This window comes from Arvicanthis niloticus, chromosome 13 (assembly GCF_011762505.2).
Source record: "Arvicanthis niloticus isolate mArvNil1 chromosome 13, mArvNil1.pat.X, whole genome shotgun sequence".
Lineage (NCBI taxonomy): Eukaryota > Metazoa > Chordata > Mammalia > Rodentia > Muridae > Arvicanthis > Arvicanthis niloticus.
Window position 1 is genome coordinate 56,490,779 of NC_047670.1, and position 11,958 is coordinate 56,502,736.

At 43.0% G+C, this 11,958-nt stretch overlaps 1 pseudogene; it reads right to left on the minus strand.

The window, feature by feature from the left end:
- Positions 1 to 2,940: 2,940 nt before the first annotated feature.
- Positions 2,941 to 6,743, minus strand: LOC117719159 (uncharacterized; annotated as a pseudogene).
- Between the last annotated feature and the right edge of the window lie 5,215 nt (positions 6,744 to 11,958).

The following is an 11,958-nucleotide window of genomic DNA, read 5'->3' on the forward strand; positions in this document are numbered from 1 at the left end:
TTGTGAGTATTTTATTGAGTATTTTTGCATCACTGTTTGTAAGGGAAATTGGTCTGGTCTGAAATTGTCTTTCTTTGTTGAGTCTTTGTGTGATTTAGGTGTTAGGGTGACTGTGGCCTCATAGAATGAGTTTGGCAGTGTTCCTTCTGTTTCTGTTTTGTGGAATATTTTTGAGGAGTGTTGGTATTAGCTCCTCTTCAAAAGTCTGGTAGAATTCTGCACTAAAACCATCTGGCCCTGTGCTTTTTTTGGTTGGAAGATTTTTAATGACTGCTTTTATTTCCTTAGAGGTCATAGGACTATGTAGATTGTTTATCTGATCTTGACTTAACTTTGTTAAGTGGAATCTATTCAGAAAATCGTCCAATCCAATTTTGTGGAGTGCAGGCTACAGAAGTAAGATCTAGTGATTCTTTGAATTTCCTCAGTGTCTGTTGTTATGTCTCCCTTTACAGTTCTGACTTTGTCAATTTGGATATTGTCTCTCTGCCTTTTAGATAGTTTGGCTAAGGGTTTGCCTATCTTGTTAATTTTGTCAAAGCACAAGCTCTTGGTCTCGCTGATTCTTTGTATTGTTCTCTTTGTTTCCAATTTATTGATTTCAGCCCTGAGTTTGACTTTTTCCTACCATCTACTCCTTTTGGGCGTGTTTGCTTCTTTTTTGTTCTAGGCTTTCAGGTGTACTTTTAAATTGCTGATATGAGAATGCGCCAATTTATTTATGAAGGCACTTAGTGCTATGAACTTTCCTTTTAGCACAGCTTTCATTGTGCCCCATAAGTTTGGGTATGTTATGCCTTCATTGTCATTGAATTCTAGAAAGTCTTTCCTTCCTATCTTATGCTTTTTCTTTGACGCAGTGGCCATTGAGCAGAGAGTTGTTCAGTTTCCACGAGTTTGCAGGTTTTCTGCTGTTTCTGTTGTTGTTAAGTCCAACTTTAATCCATTGTGATCTGATAAAATGTAAGGGGTTATTTCAATTTTTTTTTTTTTTTTTGTATCTGGTGAGGCTTGGTTTGTGCCTGAATATATGATCAGTTTTGGAGAAGGTTCTGTGAGGTGCTGAGAAGAAAGTATATTCTGTGTTTGGATGAAATGTTCTGTAGATATCTGTTAGGTCCATTTGATTCATAATGTCATTAAGTTTCATTAATTCTCTGCTTAGTTTCTGTTTCAAAGACCTGTCCATTGGTGAGAGTGGGGTGTTGAAGTCTCCCACTATTAATGTGTAGGCTCTGATGTGTGATTTAAGCTTTAGTTATGTTTCTTTTATAAATATGAGTACACTTGCATTTAGGACATAGATGTTCAGAATTGAGATGTCATCTTTGATGGGGTTTTTTCCTTTGATGAGTATGAAGTATCCTTCTCCATATCGTTTTATTTTATTATTTATTTATCTATCTATCTATTTATTTATTTATTTTTGTTTTTTGAGACAGGGTTTCTATCTGTAGCCCTGGCTGTCCTGGAACTCACTCTGTAGACCAGGCTGGCCTCGAACTAAGAAATCCACCTGCCTCTGCCTCCCAAGTGCTGGGATTAAAGGCATGCGCCACCACCACCTGGCTTCCATATCATTTTATTACATTTTGTTAGAAGTCTATTCTATTAGATGTTAGAATGGCTGATCCAGATTGTTTCTTTGCTCTGTAACCTTTTCCAGCCCTTTACACTGAGGTAATGTCTGTCTTTGTTTTTGAGGTGTGTTTCTTGTGTGTAGCAAAATGATGGATCCTATTAGCTGTGTCTTTTTATTGATATTGAGAGATATTAATGACCAATGATTGTTAATCTCTGATGATTCTCTCTCTCTGTCTCTGTCTCTCTCTCTCTCTCTCTCTCTCTCTCTCTCTCTCTGTGTGTGTGTGTGTGTGTGTGTGTGTGTGTGTGTGTGTGTGTGTGTGTTTCTCTTCTTTGGTTTCACTTGTGTGAAATTAATTATGTCTTGTGTTTTCTTGGATGCAGTTACCCTCCTTATGTTGGAGTTTTCATTCTATGTCCTATGGAAAGCTGGATTAGTGGAAAGATATTGTTTAAATTTGGCTTTGTCATAGAATATCTTGTTTTCTCCATCTGTGTGATTGAAAGTTTTGCTGGATTCAGTAGTCTGGGTTGACATCAGTGGTCTCTTAAGGTCTCCAAGACCCTTCTGGCTTTTAGAGTCTCTGCTGAGAAGTCAAGTGTAATTCCGATAGGTCTGCTACTTAGCCTTTTTTATTTGCAGCTTTTAATGCTCTTTCTTTGTTCTGTATATTTAGTGTTTTGATTATTATGTGGCAGGGGGATTCTCTTTTCTGGTCCAATCTGTTTGGTGTTCTGTAAGGTTCCTATATGTTTTTAAGCATCTCTTTTTTTAGGTTAGGACTATTTTCTTCTATGATTTTGTTGAAGATATTTTCTAGGCCTTTAAGCTGGGAATCTTCTTATTTTTCTATTCCTATTATTCTTAGGTTTGGTCTTTTTATAGTGTTCTAAATTTCCTGGATGTTTTGTGTTAGAAACTCTTCAGACTTAGCATTTTCTTTGACCAGTGTAACAGTTTCTTCTGTCATAATTTCCATGTCTGAGATGCTTTCTTCAGTCTCTTGTATTCTGTTGGGATGCTTGTCTCCTGTAGTTCCTGTTCTCTTTCCGAGGTTCTCCAACTCCAGGATTGCCTCAGGTTTGCCTCAGTTTCTTTATTGCTTTTATTTTTATGTTTCAGGTCTTGAACAGGTTATTTATTTCCTTCAGCATTTGATTGGATTTTCCTGTATTTCTTTAAGGGATTTATTCATTTCCTCTTTTAAAGGCCTCCTCATAGGATTCATAAATCATCCTAATAAGATTAGATTTAAGGTCATTTTCTTATGCTTCATGTGTGTTAGAATATCCAGGGCATGCTGTAGTAGGATAGCTGGATTCTGGTAGTGCCTTATTGCCCTGGTTTTTGTGTTCTTATGCTAGCACTGGTGTTGGCAGTTTGTCCCTAGTGTTGGCAGACCTGGTAGTTCCTGATGGCAGCAGGCCTCTTGGACTGCAGGTAGAGCTGGTAGTGTCTGATGGCAGCAGACCTGTGGGATTGCAGGTAGAGCTGGTTATTCCAGGTGGTAGCAGGTTTCCAGGGATGCAGGCAGAACTGGTAGTCCCAGATGGCTTCAGGCCTCTGGTTGTCCCAGTGGCTTCCATGGATTCAAGCAGAGCTGGTGGTCCCTGATGGCTGCAGGCCTCCAGGATTGTAGTAGAGGTGTGGACCGGAAGAAGATAGAGTACCAGGGAAACAGGGCAGAACTCACCACTGAGGGACTTGCTGGCAGGCAGAGGATTGGAGTGTGAGGCTCTCACCTGGTTGTCCTGGGTGCCAACAGATCCCCAGGGATGCAGGCAGAGCTGTGGCTGAGCTCTTTCATGGTTACATCTCCCACCCCCAAGCCCCCATGTTTTTCAAGACAAGATTTCTCTGTAGTCCTGGCTGTTTGGAACTGAGACATTTGCCTGACTCTGCCTGTTGAGTATTGGAAAGGCATGGGCCACCTCCACCCTCCCTAGTCACATCCTTTTTTGATCTCTTGTCTTTGAACCTTTGGAGACTTATTGTAGGTTGATGCAGGGAGCAGGCAATGGGTTTGTTTCCAGATGACAACCAACTCCCTCAAAATGAGCATCATCTACCCTACCCCGTGTTTTCATTTATTTGTTTGAGTCTTCTGTAACCAAGATGATCTCAAATTCACTGGGTAGCTGAAGATTAGATCAAATGTCTGATGGTCAGACACCACTGTCTAAGTACAGACCTGCAGGTATATGAAACTAAGCTGGTCTTGTTTAGTGCTGGGTAGGATCCAGAGCCTCAGGGATGCTGGGCCAGCACTCTGTGAACTAACCACCCAGACCCCCTTCTATTATATTTCAAACTGGACTAGAGAGGTGGCTCATTCTTGCAAAGGACCTGGGTTAATTCCCAGCATCCACACAGCAGCTCACACTCATCTTAACTCCAGCTCCAGAGAACCCAACTTTCTCTTCTGATTTCTGAAGTCAGCAAGCACATACCTATATGTAGGCAAAGACCTCATACACCTAAAAATAAATAAATCTATATTGCATACTAATCTTTCTTTTATATGTGCAAAAGCTTTGGGGTTTTATAGATTATTATATTTGTACATAGATTCCTTATTGAATTAACCTTTGTGGTGGTTTGAATAGGTATGGTGGGCCTAGATTCATGTGTTTGAATGCTTTGCCATAGGGAGTGGCCCTAGGAGGAGGTATGGCCTTGGAAAAGGTGTGGCCTTGTTAGAGGAAGTATGTCACTGTGGAGGCGTGGCTTTGAGGTCTTTGCCGGTTAAGCTCTGCCCTGTGTGAAACACATCCAGTTTCCTGCTGCTGTCTGCAGATCAAGACATAGAACTTCCAGCTCCTCACACCAAGTCTGCCTAGACTCTGCCCTACTTCCCACCATGATGATAATGGACCAAATATCTGAAGCTATAAACCAGTCCCAATTAAATGTTTGCCTTTATAACAGATGTTTTCCTCATGGTGTCTCTCTCTCTCTCTCTTTCTCTCTCTGTCTCTCTGTCTCTCTTTCTCTCTCTGTCTCTCTTTCTCTCTCTGTCTGTCTCTCTGTCTCTCTGTCTCTCTGTCTCTCTCTCTCTCTCTCTCTCTCTCTCTCTCTCTCTCTCTCTCTCTCTCTCTCTCTGTCTCTCTCAGCCTCAGGAGCCCTAGCCTGGACTCTATGAATGAGCACTACACTAGCCCCGCACTATGCATTTTTTAGTTAAACTTCTGAAATGTGCTATTTCCATTTATAAATGATAATTATTTTATTTTTATTTATTTACTTTTTTTTTTTTTTTTTAATTTCGGGGGCAGGATCCCATTATGTAGCCCTAGCTGGCCTGGAACTTGGTGCATAGACCAGGCTCTCTGGAGACTCACAGAGATCTGCCAGCCTCTGCCTCCTGAGTGCAGGGATACACTAGGGTACCACCATACCCAGATACATCTATATTTTTAAAAACATTATGTTTCTGGATTTGGGTGTTTTGCCTGTATGTATGTTGGTACATTAGGTGGATACCTTGTGTCTAGGGAAGCTAGAAGAGAGCACTGGCTCCCCTAGAACTGGAGTTACAGAAGGTTGTAAGCCACTATGTGGGTGCTGGGAATTGAATCTGGGTTTTCTGGAAGGGTAGACAGTGCTCTTAACTGCTGAGCCATCTCCCCACACCCCACCCCCAACCTGTCTTGTTTTGTTTTGTTGGTTGGTTGGTTGGGGTTTTTTGTTTTGTTGCCTGAGCATCTTCCACCACCACTGCCCCCTTCATGGGTCCACACTTGGATTGCTGCTGTCCATTCTAATTTCCAAAGTCATTACAGTTCCCACCACCATAGTTTCCTCCACCAACATTTCCTCCTTCACTGTAACCATCATATCCTGCACCACCACCACCATATCCACCACCTTGGTTTCCATATCCCCATCCACCACGTCCCTAACCTCCTCTACTACTGTAACCAGGACCACCACCATAGATGCCACCATCACCTCCAAATCCATTATATCCACCGTCACCACCTCCATAACTACCTCTGCCGCCACCACCTCCACCACCATAGTCTCCTCTTCCACCAAAGTTTCCTCCACGACCCACAAAGTTGCCAGATCCACCTCCACGACCTCTCTGTGATCCAGCAGACTGCATCTATTGTTTAGAAAGGGCCTTTTTCACTTCACAGTTATGCCCATTAAAAGTGTGGTATTTCTGAATAACAATTTTATCAACTGTGTCATAATCATCAAAAGTTACAAAAGCAAATCCTCTCTTTTTCCCACTCTGCCTGTCTTCCATAACTTCTATGGTTTCAATCTTGCCATCTTTTTCAAAGCAGTCTCTCAGACTATATTCTTCCGTATCCTCTTTAATACCACCAACAGAAATTTTCTTCACCATTAAATAGGCACCAGTCTTTACAGAATCCTCTCTAGAAACAGCTCTCTTTGGTCCCACCACGCGCCCACCAACCTTGTGTGGCCCCGCACACAGTGCAGCATCCACCTCTTCAACACAAGAGTAGGTCACAAAACCAAAGCCTCTGGAACATTTTGTTTGGGAATCTCTCATTACAGATATCTCTGTCAGTGTGCCCCATTTCTCAAAATGTTCTCTTAAGCTATCATCTGTGGTTTCAAAGCTCAGACTGTAGAGTGAAAAATTATAAAGGCCATTTTATGAAATATGTGTAAATTTTTTGCCTTAGACCTTGGGCAGAAAAGCACCTGCCAGCAGGTTTGGGTCCATCTAATTAGTTACAGAGGAGGGGGAGTTACAGGACAAAGGCCTGTTAAGAACATCCCAGAAACTGACTGGCCAAGGGAGGAACTACACCCTGCCCCCATGGTACGGCCTACTAGTGTTCAAAAAAAAAAAAAAAGTAAAACAACCAATCCTGTGCACCCGCGCAAAAGTTCGCTTTTTCCCCACCCCGCCCATATATAAGCACTAGACCACTGAGCCAAGAGGTCAGTCCCTCTATCCCCTATGCGAGATATGGGGATATGGGCTGGCCCAGAGCTCTGATTTAATAAACCACCTCATGTGCTTTACAGCAAGACGGTCTCTCGTGTGTCTTTTGGGTGCGTGCTATCCTGTGACTTAAGTCGACCTCCTTTCTGGGGAGTCCCAGACCTTTCAAGACCACCAATAAACAGCTTCCTCAGCTGCTCTGGTTCCTTTGGATCATGGCCCTCCATTTTGAGATTAGACTCACTGCCCAGCTAGAGAATGGTTTTTATGGGTTAAAAATACATGTTGCTCTTACAGAAGATCCTGGTTTGATTCCCAGCTCCTACACAGCATCCACACAATTGTTCACGGCCATTTGTAACTCCAAAGACCTTTTCTGACTTCCATAGGCACCAGGTATGCATGTGATGTACATAAATGTTCACAGGCAGAACATTTGTACACATAAAACAACAGCTGGGCGGTGGCAGTGGTAGTGGCTGTGGTGGAACACACCTTTAATCTCAGCACTCAGGAGGCAGAGGCAGGCAGATTTCTGAGTTGGAGACCAGTCTGGTCTACAGTACACTTTCCAGGACAGTTAGGCCTACTCAGGGAAACCCTGACTTGAAAAACAAACAAAACAGCCCGGCATGGTGGCACATGCCTTTAATCCCAGCACTTGGGAGGTAGAGGCAGGCGGATTTCTGAGTTCAAGGTCAGCCTGGTCTACAGAGTGAGTTCCAGGACAGTCAGGGCTATACAGAGAAACCCTGTCTCAAAAAACCAAAAAAAAAAAAAAAAAAAAAAAAAAAAAAAAAAAAAAAAAAAAAAAAAAAAGAAAGAAAAAGAAAGAAAAACAAACAAAACATTAACTGTATTCCTAGTGCTAGGATAAAAGGCATGTACACCTGACCTGAGGAACAATATTTACAAAATAATTATTTAATGGGGGCTGGAGAAATGGCTTAGTGGTTAAGAGCACTGATTGCTCTCTTCCAAAGGACTCAAGTTTGATTCCCAGCACCCCCATGGTGGGTCACAACCATCTGTAACTTACACATGTGATGCCCAGATACAAATGCAGGCAAAACACCAATACACATTAAACTAAGTCAAATTAAGTTAAAAAATTAAAACACTCTCTAAAAATAATTACTTTTTAAGGATATGAGAAGACTACTGTCTTTTAACTCTCATGCTTAAAAATTAAAAATTAAAATCTGAGTGCTGGAATTAAAGGGGTGTGCCATCACTGCCCAGTTTTGTCGTTAGTATTATTCTGTTATTATTATTACTCGTTTTTGTTAGGCGCCATAAGAATCTCGCCCCAAGATGGCGATGACCACCCAAGGGCCGAGTGATAAACAAGTCCTTATTAGGTATGAAGGCTGTGCTTCAAGGTGGCCTGATCCTACGCAAGCGTCAGGAGCCTATGGAGGGATGATGCGTGGCATGAGTTCATGGGCTCCTGGCAGGGTTTATAAGCTGCCGGGAAGGGATCATGGGCTCACCATCTTGACTACAAACTGCTAAGCATCCTGAGTAAACTGCTGTGAGAAGGAACCGGTTGTTCCATGTCTTAATTCCTGCTGGTCAGGGTTGGCTCAGCACACGTTTTTAAAATATAATTGCTTTTTTGGGATGGTGTGCACATGCCTTAGCATCCATGTATATGCCCGAAGACAACATTTAGGAGTCAGTTCTCTCCTTCTACCATGTAGGTGTGGTAGATCAAACTTATGTCAGCAAAGCAGACTTGGTGGCAAGCTCCTTTACCCACCAAGCCACCTTGTTAGCCCAATTATTTCTTTATTTCTTTCATGTCTTTCTTTCTTTCTTTTTTTTTTTTTTTTTTTTTTTTTTTTTGGTTTTTCAAGACAGGGTATTTCTGTGTAGTCCTGACTGTCCTGGAACTCACTTTGTAGACCACGCTGGCCTCAAACTCAGAAATCCAAATCCACCTGTCTCTGCCTCCCAAGTGCTGGGATTAAAGGCGTGTGCCACCACTGCCTGGCATGTCATTTAATCTCAGCTCAGCACTTTGTTGGCCTGTGTTAACAACCCCCATCAGCTTAGACAGAAAAGTGTTAACTAGTTTAGTAAACCATCTACTACTGTTTTTGTCCTGAATTGTCCATAGCTGTTACCATGGCAACTATGTGAGCTTCCCATGATATCTGTTAACTTGGGTGACTCCAGAGAGACATGTGGCCATGTAGAAAGAACATGGTTTCATTGTTCATTTATTCTCCCCCCCCCACCCCCCCCACCCCAGACAGAGTTTCTCTGTGTAGCCCTGGCTGTCCTGGAACTCACTCTGTAGACCAGGCTGGCCTTGAACTCAGAAATCCCCTGCCTCTGCCTCCCATGTGCTGGGATTAAAGGCATGCACCACCACTGCCTGGCTCATTTTTTCTTTTATCAACTGATTTTTGTCTTTCTTCTTCCCCCTGCCCCCATGTATGTATGTAATATGTGTGTATGTGTTTTAGATATTATGTGTCTCACCTATCCCTGAACAGCCTTAGTTACTATGTAACTGAAGATATGTATTTTAGACAGTGTCTCAGGTATCCCAGAGTAGCCTTCAGTTACTGTGTAACTGAAGATGAACTTGAATTTCTGTTCCTCTTGTCTCTGCCTCCCCAGTACTGGAATTACAGAAGTACACCACTGTGGGCAGTTTTATATGGTGCTAGGGATATAACTCATGGTTTGTGCTGGATAAGCATGTGCTCTACCATTTGGGCTACAGGCACAGCTTTGTTTGGTTTTGTTTAGAGTTTCTCTGTGTGGTCCTTCCTGGTTGTCCTGGAACTGGCTCTGTAAACCAGACTGGCCTCCAACTCAGAGATCCTCTTGCCTCTGCCTTTCAGTGCTAGGATTAGTGTGCCCCACCACTGCCTGGCCATGGCAGAACTTCCAAGGTAATACTGGCCCACCTTGAATTTGGGGCTGACTTCCTATTTCAGCTTCCTGAGTGCTGAGTTTTCACCCACTTTAGTTTCCATTACCCTCAACCTCCATGATCTCAAAAGTCCTCCCCAGTGCTAGGGGGGGGGGGGGGGGCTCAGCAGGAGAGAACCTGCCTAGTGTGCAGGAGGCCCTGGGTTCTAAGCCACCAAAGATGAAAACAAACTCCCTCCCAGATCTGAGATCCTTGGAACCTGAAGGGTTAAACACATGCCTTTGGAGGCCTTATCCTTCCCAGCCCAGGAAGTACAGTTTCTCAAACCACAACAACCCTCAGACACAGGTTTTCCTGGGCAGGGCTGAATTCAACAGGGAAAACGATTCTTGTTAGACCAGATTTCCTGGTTTGGGGTTTGGGAAATCCAGTTGCCCTCATGTAGCCTTGCTTGACAAGTCCCTCTCAGTCCTTACTCCTCTGCTCCTGAGGCTGAAGAGTCTCTAAAGCCTCCTAGTCCAGCTGACAGATTTATGAAGGACAGCAGAGCCTTGGGACTCAGGGACCTCACTGCATTCTTCATAAAGGTTCCTCCTCACACACCTGTTTGTTTGTTGTTGAGTTTTTTTTTTTTTTTTGTTTGTTTGTTTGTTTTTAAGTCTGTATCCTAGTTGTCCTGGAACTCAATATGTAGGCCATGCTGTCTTCAAATTCACAGAGATCTACCTACTTCTGCCCTCCCCCCCTCCCCCCCCCAAGATCTGGGATTAAAGGCGTGCACTACCATGTGAGACTTTTTTTTTTTTTTTTTAAATCTCTTTCTATTTGGGACTCTAGAGACTGCTCAGTGGTTACGATTGCTGGTTGCTCTTTTAGAGGACCTGCTATTCTTCAGGCAACACACACACACACACACACACACACACGCATTAAATAAAGATTAGTATAAAGAGTTTTTAAGATTTTTTTTTTTTTTTTTTTGGATTTTTGAGACAGGGTTTCTCTGTGTACCCCTGGCTATCCTGGAACTCACTCTGTAGACCAGGCTGGCCTCGAACTCAGAAATCCGCCTGCCTCTGCCTCCCAAGTGCTGGGATTAAAGGCGTGCGCCACCACCGCCCGGCAAGATTTTTGTTTTTATTCTATGTGTATGAGTATTAACCTGCTTGTGTGTATGTCTAATATGTTTATGCAGCGCCCACAGAGGTCAGAAGAGGATGACAGACCCGTGGAACTGCAGTTATAGATAGTTGTGAACTGCCTTGTGGGACCTAAGAAGAGGCCCTCAGGAGGAACACCAGTGATCTTTAACAGCTGAGTCTTTCTAGCTCCAGGTTTTGAGGTTTTGAGACTGTATAACCCAGGCTTGGTTTTAAAAATAATTTTCCACCCGGTGGTGGTGTTTCCATTACCTCAAACCTTTACCCCAACACACACACACACACACACACACACACACACACACACACACACACACCTTTAATCCAAGCACTTTGAAGACAGAAACAAGTTTATTTCTGTGAGTTCGAGGCCAGTCTGGTCTACAGAGTAAGTTCCAAAGCAGCCATGGCTACACAGAGAAACCCTATCTCAAAAAAACAAAACAAAACAAAATTATTATTATTTTCTTTTTTTGCATATGTACTTGAATTAATGTGTATGCACTGGTGTGTGCATCTGTTTGAGCGGAGGGCAAAGGAGAACACCAGATGGCCTGCTTGTCTGTATGTCCAATATGTGTATGCAGCGCCCACAGAGGTCAGAAGAGGATGACATCTTATTTCCTTTGTCCAGGGTCTCACTGAACCTGGAGCAGAGCTGGGGACTGACAAGTCCTGGTGATCCTCCTGTTTCTGTCCCCTACAAGTCTGGGGTTACAGGGTCTGAACAAGGATGGTCATGACAAGTGTTTCTTTCTATAGTTGCTGGCAATTCAGGTCTTTGTGCCTGTACAGAAAACACTCCATCTCTCCAGTCCATTTTTTTTTTCGATTTTTTTTTTTTTTTAGTTTTTCAAGACAGGGTTTTTCTGTGTAGCCCTGGCCATCCTGACACTCTCTGTAGACCAGGCTGGCCTCAAACTTAAGAGATTTATCTGTCTCTGCCTTCGTAATACTGAGATTAAAAGCCTGAGCCACCACCTCCTCTAGGCTGGATTTATTTTTAATTATGCATGAGTATGTGAACCTATGTATATACATTTGCATGTGTGTGCATGTGCCTAATGAAACCAGAAGTAACAAGTGGTTGTGAGCCATCATATAGCTTCTGGGAACCAAACTTGGTTCCATAGCAAAAGGTCTTAACCACTGAGCCATCTCTTCTGTCCTTAAAAAAAAAGGTCTTCTTAAAGTATCTTCATAAACAGGCCAGTGGAGCACACCTTTAGGCTCAGAACTCTCAAGGCCAAGGCAAATGGATTTCTATAAATTCCAGGTTTACATAGTGAGTTTTACAATAGCCAGAGTTCCTGTCTCAAAGAAAGCCACCTCATGTGTGCCTGTGCTCACCTGCACACACACAGTTTTACTATGGTGGGCTGTGGTGGAGCAG